Here is a 14126-nt window from a genome sequence, read left to right on the forward strand (position 1 = left end):
AATGTACTAGAAATGTTGGCTGTAGAAATAAAAAAGAAAAAGAAATAGAATTTCTTTTCTATTAGATTCTATTAGAATTCTATTAGAATCTATTAGAATAAATAATGATGAAACAAAACTATCACTCTGCAAATGATATGATGGAATACTTAGAGAATCCTTGGGAATTATCCAAAAACTTACTTGAAACAATTAATTAACAGTTTTGGCAAAGTTGTAGGATATAAAAAAACCCCACATAAATCATCAGCATTTCTGTATGTTACTAACAAAGCCCAGCAGCAAGGGATAGAAAGAGAAATTCCATTTAAAATAATTGTAGTTAAAATAAAATATTTGGGTATCTGGATTCCTGGATTTGTTGACACAAACCCAGGAACTGTATGAACACAATTACAAAACACTTCTTATACAAATAAAGTGAGATCTAAACAGCTGGAAAAATCTCAATTGCTCGTGGTTAGGCTGAGCTCCTATAATAAAAATGACAATTCTACCTAAATTGGTCTACTTGTTCAATGCCATGCTAATCAACTGCCAAAAAATATTTTATAGAACTAGAAAAAATGACAAAATTCATCTGGAAGTACAAAAGCTCAAGAATATCAAAGGATTAATGGAAAAAATACAAAGGTCAGTGGTCTAGCAGTATCAGACCTAAAACTCTATTATAAAGCAGCAGTCATCAAAACCATTTGGTACTGGATAATAAATAGAGTGGTAGATCAGTGGAATAAGTTAGCTCCATGACACAATAATCAATGATTATAATAATCTGGTATTTGATAAACCTCTGAACTCCAGCTTCTGGGAAAAAACTCATTATTTCACAAAAATTACTGGGAAAATTGGAAAATAATATGTCAGAGACCAACACCTCATATCCCATCCCAAAATAAGGTCAAAATGGGTACATGATTTGAGATAAAGGGTGATGGCATAAGCAAATTAAGAGAGCAAGAGATAGTTGACCCATCAGATCTTTGGAGAGAGGAGGAATTTATGACCAAACAAGAACTAGAGAAAATTATAAAATGTAAAATGGACAACTTTAATTACATTAAATTAAAAACTTTTTGCACAAACAAAACCAACACGAATATGATAAGCATAAAGTTGGGAGGAATTTTTATAGCTTTTTTTTTCAGATAAAGGCCTCATTTTTAAAACAAAGAACCGTGTCAAATTTATAAGAATACAAGCTATTCCCCAATTGATAAATGGTCAAAGGATATGAACAGACAATTTTCAGATGAAGAAATTAAAGTCATCTATAGTCATATGAAAAATGCTCTAAATCACTATTGATTAGAGAAATGCAAATTAAAACAACTGAAGTACCACCTCATGCCTCTCAGATTGGTTAAGCTGACAGGAAAAGACAATGATAAATGTTGGAGGGGATGTGGAAAATACATGGCTGGTGGAGTTGTGAAATGATCCAACCATTATGGAGAGCAATTTGGAACTATCCCCAAAGGGCATACTCTTTGATCCAGCAGTACCACTACTGAGCCTACTGTATCCCAAGGAGATCATAAAAAAGGGGGAAAGACCCACATGTGGGAAAAAATGTTGTAGTGGCTCTTTTTGTGGTGACAAAAAACTGGAAAATGAGTGAATGGCTGAATAAGTTATGGTATATTAAAATAATGGAATATTATTGTTCTATAAAAAATGATGAACAATTTTAGATTTTAGAAAGGCCTGGAAAGATTTATATGAACTGATGCTGAGTGAAACAAACAGAACCAGGAATAAATACACATTAACAGCAAGAATGTGTATTGATCAACTATAAAAGACTTGGCTCTTCTCAGTGATTCAGTGATCCAAAGCAAAAAACTTTGGATGGAAAATGCCATCTGCAGCTAGAGAGAGAACTATGGACATTGAATGTAAATCAACTCATGCTATATTCACTTTTTTTTTCTTTTTCTTCTAGCTTTTTTCTTGTGTTTTTTCCATTTGTTCTAATTTTCTTTAGGAAATGTGTAGTTTTTTTTTCTTCAAAGTACATGTATAGGGACTGCTAGATGGTGCAGTGAATAGAGCACTGGCTCTGAAGTCAGGAGGACCTGAGTTCAAATGTGGCCCCAGCTAATACTTCCTAGCTATGTGACCCTGGGCAAGTCACTTAACCCCTATTGCCTCAGCAAAAAAAAAAAAAGTACATGTATAACCAGAAAAAAAATGTCCAATAGATCATTAGAAATGCAAGCTGGAGCTCACAGAGAGAGATTAGGATTGATATGTAGAAGTGAAGTCAGTAGTATGGAGATGATAAATAAAACTATAAAAACTGATGAACTTATCAAATGAGAAATAAAGAAATATTTTCTTTGATGGACCTCTTTTGATAGAACGTCCCTATGCCTGGGGGGAAGGGGCACTGCTCTATTTCAAGGGTCATGTATCAACTGAGAATATTTAGTATAGTACCTTCTTAGTTCTCATCCTATAAAAACCTTTATCACTTTATCACTTGCCTAACACAAAGCTTCCCTTTTGAGATTCTGGATAGCTGTGACCTGGGTTCTCTCAGCTGTTGGAATTCAGATGTTGGCGATTCCTCATAATGATGATGATATATGTTGTATTTTGTCTATTGTCTATTTCTTATATTGTCTTGGTGATCACTGTTTTTGTTAATTGCACATTGCTTTCTTGCTATAAGTTTTCTCTTTTCTTATCCTTTTTAAGACTATGATTGTTGAATGCAAACTCTGAACCTACATTAATCCTACAATACCTAATGTTCTTTTCTCATTCCTCATGCTCTTGTAGCATGTGGAAAATACATGGCTGGTGGAGTTGTGAAATGATCCAATTGTTATGGACACTATTGTTACTATAGAATTATGCCCAAAGAATTTGTGTATACTTTCTGATCCAGCAGTAACACTATTGGATCTGCTTCCCAAGGTGATTCCCAAGGGGAAAAGAAAAAGGACTTTTATGTTCTGAAATAGCTGAAATAGCAATTCTCTTTATTGATGGCAAAGAACTAGGAACTGAAGAACTTCCATCAATTAGGGAGTGGATAAAAAAGTTGTGGTATATGATTTTGGTGTGTTATACCACTGTGTTATAAGAAATGAGAAGATGGTTGATTTTAGAAAACTCTATAAAGTTTTGTATGAAATAATGAAAAGTTAAATGAGTAGATGGAAGAGAACATTGTATATAGTAACATCAATATTGTTCTAAGAACAACTTTGAACAGCTAAGTCATTTTGAGTTTTATAGATTGAGTATTGAATATATTATCATATATGTATATGAATTAACTTTTTTACAAAGGACAGAACTGATTAATAGAAGTATATATAAAGTGGTTTTACTTCTGAGAAAGCCATTTTAGTATAGTGATGAGGTCAAAAGACAGATTATAACAAACTGAAAAATAAATCAATAGTGAGTTCATGAATATGGACTACTCTTTCAAGGAGTGTTGCCAGAAAAGAGATAAATATAAAAGCTTAAGGAGATGGAAGTGTAGGTCATGAAGATTTTTAAAAAATAAGAAAGACCTGAGCATATATAAACATAAGTGGGAAGAATGCAGTAGACAAAGAGGGACTAAAGATGATGAGGAGGAAATATGGGGAAAGCTTCCTAGGGTAGACAGAGGATCAAAGACATGAGGTTAGCCTTGATGGAGAACCACACTTCTTCTATGACTTCTAAAAAACAGAGAATATGTAAAGAGAAAAGTTTTTTAAATGTGGAGGAGGGAAGATGAAGGAGCTCATGCTACCTAGGCTTTGTTGGGAGCAAAAGGGATATGAGTCTGGGCCTGGTTCTAGGGAGAACTTTAAGTGAATGGAGAAAGTTGGGATAGCTACTGTGTACAGTATGATAGGAAATCAATCAATGCTGAGTAAAAGAATTATTCAAGAATAGGAAGAATCCAGTTCCAATTAGATCATTTGAATTTATAGTGGAATTAGGCTATTGTCCTGACTTTGGCAAAATTGAACAGTTATTGGATTTGGAATTAGTGGACCTTAAATTTGTATCTTAGTTCTGCATTTAGTTCTTCCATTTAGTTCCTAAATGGAACACACACACACACACACACACACACACACACACACACATTTTGGCCAAGTTGTTGAATTGTTCCTGGTTTTCAAATTCCTTATCTATAAAATTGAGGGAATTGGACCCTTCAATACCCCCTTCTGTTATTGCCTTCAGTGATTCCAGCCAGTCCTATAACTTATTGAGATTAAATTCCAAGAATTAATTATGTATCCTATACAGAAAGAGGAAAAAAAGGATATACAAAGATGAGAGAGCTTTCTTAATTTTGTATAATGTAAACAGTGAATATTAACATTTAAATTGGCCTATTCAGCTTCCAATTTATTTAATTTCTATGGCTGGCAAAATATCAAGAAATAAAAATAAGTACAAAGCTAGGAGTTCAAAAATATGTATGTGCCACGAGAGAATGACCCACAATTCCAATTAGACAGGAATCCAAGAGCAAACAAAAGTTTCTTTACACTCCCCTCACATGTTTATCTAGCAGTAGAGTTAGGTAAATCATCAAGAAACCAAAAGGGCCAACACAGCACTAAGTCTTACTGACCTCAAGCATCAACTCTTTGGGAATATTGACGAAGCAAAATTTTTTGGTTATCTTTCTTCCTAAGCCTTTAGTGGAAAGTCTAAAGCTCTGAATCTCTCCTACTTGGCTACAATTGTTCATTATACTTTTTTTTCAGAATTTGAAGTGCTTCCCTGCTCCCAAGGGATAATTTATAATTCCTACCAGACTTTGGTGATGATTATCAAATAGTTATGCCCACTGTATTGAGACAGGACAAGAAGTACAAGTTGATTGTGAACTACAAATTGTAATATTCAGGATCCTACATGATCAATCACTATCCTATTTAAATGTCACATTCTTCCTTTATACCCAGGAAAATGAAAGGCAGTGATTTTTTGTATTTGTCTTTGTATCCTACCTTACCAAGTGCCAAGACACATTTATTAGGCAATTTATTAAAAGCGTGTTAGATTAGACTAAATTGGATGGATTACCCTTTGACATCCAATTAGAGTCAATTTTTTGTTTTCTCCTGAAAGAAATGTCTCTAATATTTAACAAAAAAAATTGGCTGGCTCTAGGGTCGCTATACTAGTTGCTAAAATTCAAGATGAGTATATTTTATATGTTTTTGTATATTTTACTAGTTACAAAGGTTTTTACATGTATTATTAATTTTATATCAACTTAGTTAAAAGCATAATTTTTATTAAGCAACTACATTGTGTATATTAGGAACTATACTAGATGTCATAGATTGTATTCAGTGATGAATGATAACCACAATTTTTGATAGATATCATTATATATTCATTGTTTCATTTTTTAAAATAGCCTTTTATTGACATCGTGTATCTTCACATCAATAATTTCTCAACCCACTACAGATTGAATCTAGAGAAACCTTGATGGTAGTACAGAGTGTGTCCCAGTAATTCCCTTCTCTTTTGCTTCAGGGTCGCTTCTTCAAAACCTTCATAGTTTGATTTTTGTCTTCCCATTAATCAGAGTTCAATTTCCTGTTTGTATTCATTTTATTTACAATGTTACAGCTATTGAATATATTGTTTTCTTCATGTTTCTTTAACTTACATCGTTGTAGTCGCTGCATAGCTGGTTCTCTTGGTGTGCACTTATGTTGTTATAGTCACTGCTAATATTATGCACTTGGTTCTGCTCATTCCATTCTATATCAGTTCATAAAATTCATAGACAAATGAAAGTATGAATTTTTCCATATTTGTCATTTTTACTGTACACTAATATTGCATTATAGGTATATGCTATACTTTTCCTATTCATTTCTTAATTGATAAACATCTATATTTCTGGTTATTTGACATGGAATGCTGTTGTGACTATTTTGATATACTGAGCCTTTGGTTTTTTCTTTGACTTTCTTTGTGGATATTCCTAGTAGTGGGAGTGCTGGACCAAAGAAGACAGTCACTTTTCCTGTATAGTGCAGAAACTGCACCCACCTTTCATTCTCTTTCTATTATATTGTTCACCCCAAACTACGTTTGAATGTTGACATTGTGGGTGAGGGAAAGTTCCCAGAAGTCTACACTGTTCCAACTTATTTGGGATTATAAAGATAGGGAGGTAGGAGAGAAGGAGAAGAGAAATGTAGTCCTCTTACTGTTTGATTGTTGTCCTTTGTACTCAAAGAAGACCAAAATGACATCTCCATGTTTAATTTAAGTTACAGTGTGTTGGACTGTGGCTGATCAGATTAATATGAGTCCAGAATGCTCTGCCACAAGTCAAATACAAATAGTCCCTATGAACATTGGGGGTGGACTCTTTAAATTTGCCCATCTTGCATTTCTTCTGAGGAATGCAATTCTGCTTTGCTCATAGAGCCCAGTCCTTCTCTGATGAAGGTACACCATTCTGTGCCAGTATGTCACATTATGTCACACAATCAAGTCTGAAGTTCTTAAGAGAGACCTTGAGAGTGTCTTTGAATCGCTTTTTCTGACCACCAAGGGAAAGTTTGCTCTGTGTGAGTTCTCCATTAATTTTTTTTTTTTTGGCATTTGAACAATGTGACCAACCCAAAGGAGCTGTGCTCTCTGCAGTCTAGTTGGAATGCTTGGCAATTTAGTTTGAGAAAGAACTTTAGTGTCTGGTATCTTATCCTACCAGGTGATATCACTTCAGAATCTTCCTAAGATAATTCTATTAGTCCTTATTCATTTCTTTTTGTCATAGTACTTATCTTTTTTATTCATAAATGTGTTTTCTACTTTTTCTGGCCTATGCCTTCCTCTCTCTCTGTCTCTGTCTTTCTCTCTGTCTGTCTTGTCTGTCTGTCTGTCTGTCTCTCTCTCTCTGTCTCTCTGTCTCTCTCTGTTTCTCTTTGTCTCTGTCTCTGTCTCTCTGTCTCTCTCTGTGTGTGTATATATATATATATATATATATCAAGGAAATTTTATTAAAGAAGAATTTTAAGGAATCATCTTAACCTTTCTGGCCAAAAGTGGGGTCCATTCTTCTTCTGGAAGAGGGAGCTCTGAGTACAGAAGTGGGGAAACCTTTATAATATTTGTTAGTGTGGCGCAGCTACTCCCTTCAGAGAACGGATTGATCCATTTCATCCAGATTCCAATCTTTCTGATATGCCCACTGCATGTTTTTGATACGCCCTTAATATGTATAAAATATGTTTCCCCCTCCATCATACTTCCTATGTTAAAAAATGGTGGAGAACTCCTCCTCCAGAGTGTGTTATTTAATATTCAATTAGCCTATTGCAGGCTCAGTGGTGATTTGGTCAAGTCCTGTCATTGATCCTAACTAGTTTGGGCTGGATGGGCAATTATTTTAAGTTGGTGATTTTCTCAAAACCACAAGAGTCTTTCTAATTGGCTAAATCCACCTGTGCCTTCCTAGACCCCAATTCCTTGTTTACTCAAGGCTTCAATTTATCACTTAATTGTTCTGTGAATCTTAACCTTTCTTAACCTCTCACATTCTGAAAGCCTCTAGGTCAGTGGTACCCACTGTCCCACTTTACCTCAAAACTTGCAACAGTGGAAAAGCAACTTTTCAGCATTTCTCACTTGTCTAAGAAAGCTGCTCCAGACTATACCAGGTTATGGGAACAGAAGGCCCTAAGAGGGGATTAATGGTAATACTCCATAATAGCGTCTAAAAGCAGCATCAGAGAATCATAGGGCTACCCTCAGAAGTCAACAAAAGATTGATAGAGAGGAGAGAAATTGAGAATTATTAGAGCTCTAAAACTATCAGGTTGGTGAAGAGCTATATTTCTCTTTATTAATTACCTATGAAGGACTCCCTCATTAATCTTATTATCATTAGAGAGGACTCTGAATTTGGGAACTTTTTAATCTGAGTTATTTGGTATGATGGACTATGGGAGACAGGCACCCCAGGAAATTTCTCACTCTATTATTTCTCCAGAATTCTCTCCCTTCCCAGATTCATTATTTCATTTATCTGCCCTACTGCCCCCACCTTCTGCAACAACAACTATATGAAGTCGGTAATATACTTACCTCTATCATTAGGCACAGAGAAGCTCAGAAATCACTTTACCAGAGCCACAAAGCTAGTAAGTGACAGAGGCAGTACTCCAACCCTTTATATTGAATTGTCAAGTTTTTTCATCTCTGCTTCCACAACATCTCCTATATCTATTACCTTAGTGCAGGCCTTCATCATCTCTGGCTTGGACCACTAGTGGTCTCCTAATTGATTCCTTTGCCCCAAGTATTTACCTCTCCAATCCATCCCGCACACAATCTATCACTGTGGTTTGCCCAAAGCAGTTATTTTCAAAGTTGGGGGTGGTGCCTGAGATCCTTTCAGAGAGTTTGCAAGTTCAAAACTATTTTCACAATAATACTAAGGTATTATATACTAATAAAACACTCATTTTCTTTCTGTTAGAAATAACTCTCTTGATACTGACAATCAGATATCAAGGACAATTTATTAAAGAAGAATCTTAAGGAATCATCTTAATGTTTCTGCTCAGAAGTGGGCCCACTCCTCTTCTGGAAGAGGGAGCCCTGAGTACAGAAATGGGAGAACTTTTATACTTGTTCGTGTGATGCAGCTCCGCTCTTTGGAGAATGGATTGGTTCATTTTATCCAGATTATAATCTTCTGATATGCCCACTACATGTTTCCCCTTAATATGTATAAAACATGCCCCCCAATCATATATTCCATGTTCAAAAATGGCAAAGGTTAGAATATTGCAGGTTTGATCTTCACAGTTAAAGGTTCTGATAAAGGTCTCATTTCCAAAATATATAGAGAACTGACTCAAATTTATAAGAAATCAAGCTATTCTCCAATTGATAAATGGTCAAAGGATATGAACAGACAATTTTCAGACGATGAAATTGAAACTATTACCACTCATATGAAAGAGTGTTCCAAATCATTATTGATTAGAGAAATGCAAATTAAGACAACTCTGAGATACCACTACACACCTGTCAGATTGGCTAAGATGACAGGAAAAAATAATGATGAATGTTAGAGGGGATGCGGGAAAACTGGGACACTGATGCATTGTTGGTGGAGTTGTGAACGAATCCAACCATTCTGGAGAGCAATCTGGAATTATGCCCAAAAAGTTATCAAACTGTGCATACCCTTTGATCCAGCAGTGTTTCTATTGGGCTTATACCCCAAAGAGATACTAAAGAAGGGAAAGGGACCTGTATGTGCATGAATGTTTGTGGCAGCCCTGTTTGTAGTGGCTAGAAACCGGAAATTGAATGGATGCCCATCAATTGGAGAATGGCTGGGTAAATTGTGGTATATGAATGTTATGGAATATTATTGTTCTGTAAGAAATGACCAGCAGGATGAATACAGAGAGGCTTGGAGAGACTTACATGAACTGATGCTAAGTGAAATGAGCAGAACCAGGAGATCATTATAAACTTCGACAACGATATTGTATGAGGATGTATTCTGATGGAAGTGGATTTCTTTGACAAAGAGACCTAACTGAACTTCATTTGATAAATGATGGACAGAAGCAGCTACACCCAAAGAAAGAACACTGGAAACGAATGTGAACTATCTGCATTTTTGTTTTTCTTCCCAGGTTATTTTTACCTTCTGAATCCAATTCTCCCTGTGCAACAAGAGAACTGTTCAGTTCTGCAAACATATATTGTATCTAGGATATACTATACTGCAACATATCTAACATATATAGGACTGCTTGCCATCTAGGGGAGGGGGTGGAGGGAGGGAGGGGAAAAATAAGAACAGAAACGAGTGCAAGGGATAATGTTGTAAAAAAAATTACCCTGGCATGGATTCTGTCAATATGAAGTTATTATTAAATAAAATAAAATAAAATATTAATTAAAAAAATAAAAATTGAATCATACATTAAAAAAAAGAATATTGCAGGTTTGGAAGTCTATTACATCAGATTTTAAAATCTCTGAATCAATCAGTCAACAACCTGCCCTTTGGTTTAGGATGGTCCTAACTTGATGTGGGGTGCTTACTATCAACGCTCCTCCAAAAGTAAATTTTCTACTTGCTCCTACCAATAAGGCAGCTGCAGCTACTGCTTATAGACACTCAGGCCATCTCCTGGTGAGCAAATCAAGTACTTTGGATAAGAAGGCAACAGATTGCCTTTCTCTAGCCCACAACTGAGTTAAAACCTTCAAGACAGTTCCTTTTCTAGTTACAAACAGATGGAAAGGTTTGTTAAGAGTAGTAGGCAGGGCCAATACTGGGACTGTAACCAGAGCCTGCTTTTACCTGTACCTGTACCTGTTCCTGTACATTTTCTTCTCTTCTATTAACCATTCTAACTGATCTGGTTCTTCCTCTAATAGGTGATCAATAACCAGCTGCAGCCCTTTCCTTCCCTCCATTGAGATAGGATACTGTCTAATATAGGCTACAACCTAAGGATTCTTGAATTTCCATTAGATCAACCTTCTTCCCCTAACAATTCCCTTCTACCCAAACTTCTGGTCTAATATCTTTACTGGATTCAATACTTAACAAATGTAGTTTAATAGCCAATCGTCCCTATGTTTTATCTCTAGATCTAATTTAAGAATTAAATTTCTTCCCAACAGGTTTATTCCTGCTTCTGGGACAAATAAAAATTTAACAGTAGTTTGTTTGTTTCCACACCAAATAGTTGTTTCATTATCAGAATTATTAGTCTCTACCAAACCATACTTATGTACAATTTGTTCTGCAATTACACATATCCCTATATGGCAAATTTTCTTGCTTTGTTTCTTGCCTTCGCAAGACAAACCTTCAGATTAATATCCAAATAACTTTGGACCAAATTTCACAAAATTTATACCACTTCTCTAGCAGGGCTGTCAAAATGTTATAGCATACCCAATATTCAATTTAGAAAGTAACACACAGCTTAAACATAAATATGTGACCTTTTAGATCAATTACCAGAGAATTTTTTTTCAATATCCAATTTTTAAACTTCAAATCAAATACAGATTTAAACTTCTAGCAATATTTCGATATAAATACACACATATTTCTAAAATCTCATAGCAGAATAAACATGTTCACAAACACACAGTCCCAAAATTTAAGATAGCAGAAAACTGCTCTTTCAAGTCCATCTACAGGGATTTAAGAAATTGGCGGACTTTAGGCCCTGGGGGAGAGGATCAGAGAAATTTTGGACCCAGGTGCCCAGCTGCAGGTCTGTGGCACAATGACTAGCCCATCCTCCACGCCAGAAATGCCGGGGAGGGAGCCACACAGAAGATGTTGGGGCACCAGCACAAACTCCAAAAGAATCCAAACAGGAAGGGACAACAGCCTAGCTAGGATAGATTTCACAAGGCTCTCCTAAAGAAGGCGTTTTTGTTTTTGTTCTTCCAGTAAGCCACAAGTTCTAGCCCTCAGAAGTCGTCCAGTCATGTAAATTAGGTCAACTCCATTCAATTAGCTGACTGAGAGACAGTGCCAAGCAACTTATTGATTAGTCTCAAAAACCCAGAATCTGCTGAAATGTTTGAACAGTTGTATAATCTTAACTATTTCTGCAGACCCAAATTGGTACGTCCACAGAAATATATCGGGTTTTTTTTCATTGATGCAGCAGTTAAAAACCTTCCCTTTCTCAGAACTAATCCAATTATGTTCATAACAAGTGCTTTTAAATCTCAATTGGCCAGATCTTTTTTTTTCTTTTTAATAATTCGGCTGAGAGAAACACAGAAAATAAAACACAAGCTCACTCATACACAAAAACAGACAAACACAAACTGCTTTTAAATTCCTCTTCCTTCAGTCTAGCACAGAATTGTCTCTTCTCCTCCTTGCCCTTACTCCTGGGAGCGTCTTCCCAATCCCTTCCCGGGGATTCCTCCCCGTTCCCTAACCCTAGATCCCGTCCCTCCCATCTACAAATTCAGCAAGTTTTGGCGCTGCCGGCTCAAGACTTCTTCGCGGATTTTCGCTAGATGGTAAAGCTACCCGGTTCGGCCTTCCACTAGCAAGGAATCCTTTGATTCCTAGAAAAATCCTAGAAAGTGATCCCTGATTAACAAAGGGTGTTTCTTACTTTTGTTCCATATAGTGACTTGCGTGGTCTGCCAGCTGACTCCCCGATCGTTAAGATTCTTCCGGCTCCCTCAAGGCTTGTGGTTTGAAGTTGCGAGTTCGAAGGGAATGGGGTTCAACCTCCAGGACCGTTGAAATCAACGGGACCCCTCTTCCCAAGGGGTCTTACCCTGCTCCATCAGAGGTCTGCAAGTTAAGCCCCACTTGGTGAGCACCAAAATTGTTAGAAATAACACTCGACACTGAAAATTGGATATCAAGGAAAATCTATTAAAGAAGAATCTTAAGGAATCGGCTTAACTTTTCTGGCCAGAAGCGGACCCCACTCCTCTTCTGGAAGAGGGAGCTCTGAGTACAGAAGTGGGGGGACCTTTATACTTGCTCGTGTGAGCAGCACCTCCCTTCATAGAACGGATTGATGTTTTATCTGGGTTACAGTCTTTCTGATATACCCCCTCCGTTTCTCCTTAATATGTATAAAACATGCCTCCCCCCCATCATACATCCTATGTTCAAAAATGGTGGAAAACTTCTCCTCTGTGATGTATTGTTTAATATTCAGTTAGTCTATTAAGTAGAAGCAGTAGTGATTTGATCAAGTCAGGTCATTGATCTCAATCAGTTTGGGCTGGATGGGCTGGATGAGCTGGATGAGCTACAATTTTAAGTTTGTGGTTTTCTCAAAACTACAAGACTTTCTGATTGGCTGAATCCATCTGTGCCTACCTAGCTTCCAATTCCTTGTTTGCTCAAGGCTTCTATTGATCATTTAATTGTTCTGTGAATCCTAATCTTCCTCTCACATTCTGAAAATCTCTTGGCCAGTGGTACCCACTATCCCAATCCCACTTTACCTCAAATCTTACAACACTGTGAAAACCCAACTTTTCAGCATTTTTCATATAACTACATATGTATAAGGTTGGATTATCTGCATGTACTCCAGCCAAAACAACGTATCACAACAGAAACACTCCAGCTATCTTTTGCTAAGCTAGACATTAAAGAGATTTACAAAAATATGTAAAACAGTGCCACTCTTTTCTGAGTTTTTTTAAAAAAATGGTTATTTTCACAAAACATGTTATTTCTTTTAATATGTAATGTGTTTATCATTGTTCTTTTTTAATAAATATTTTAAAATTTATTTGTTTCAATTTCTAATATGGTAAATGTTAATAACTATAACCCACATAAACAAAATCTCTTTGGGATCCTCAATAATTTTCGATAATGTTGAATAGTCTTGAGACCAAAGTTGAAGAGGCAGCATCCTCACTCACTCCCCTACTCAAAAAAAAAAAAAAAGTACCAGGGGCTCTCTACTGACTTTAGGATAAGTTATAAATTCTTTATTTGGCGTTTAACCTCCTTGGAATCTGTTTCAAAATGCAGAGGGGTTGGAAAGCAGTGGTGGACTGACCTAGCCACTCAATAAACATTGCTCACCTAGTCCAACAAATGACTACCCAATGGAAAGTGTTTCCTTCACAGAGCTTGATGAGATGCCTACAAAGGGAGAAAAGAAATTTCATGGTCAGAAGTTGATATGTTACACATATCCCCAAGGGTGACTCACTAGCTATGTACTTTGAATTTGAGCCCTCTCTAGGGCTTTGTGTGTGAAAGTAGAATGCTGTTTTGAGGAAATGTTTTGTACCATCACTCTCCATACTTTCCTTTTGTAAAAGCTAGTTGAATTTAACTAATGAACTCCCACATTAGTGGAGGGTCAGAAGCTATAATGCTAGAAGCCATATCCCCTCAAAGTTATCCATATAATTGTGAAGAGGAGAAGTAGTCAGCTATTCTTTCTATGGGATCCAACTCATTAAAATGAATGACTAGTTGAGGAAAAACCTAAAAAGTTAGGTTTTTAAGAATTACAAAACATTTTCACTCATCCTTTTATTCGATCTTCACATCAACCTTCTGAAGTAGTTACCATGCCCATAGATGAGAAAAATGTGACTCACATATTTGCCTTATT

The sequence above is a fragment of the Antechinus flavipes genome, chromosome 4 (assembly GCF_016432865.1).
Source record: "Antechinus flavipes isolate AdamAnt ecotype Samford, QLD, Australia chromosome 4, AdamAnt_v2, whole genome shotgun sequence".
Classification (NCBI taxonomy): Eukaryota; Metazoa; Chordata; class Mammalia; order Dasyuromorphia; family Dasyuridae; genus Antechinus; species Antechinus flavipes.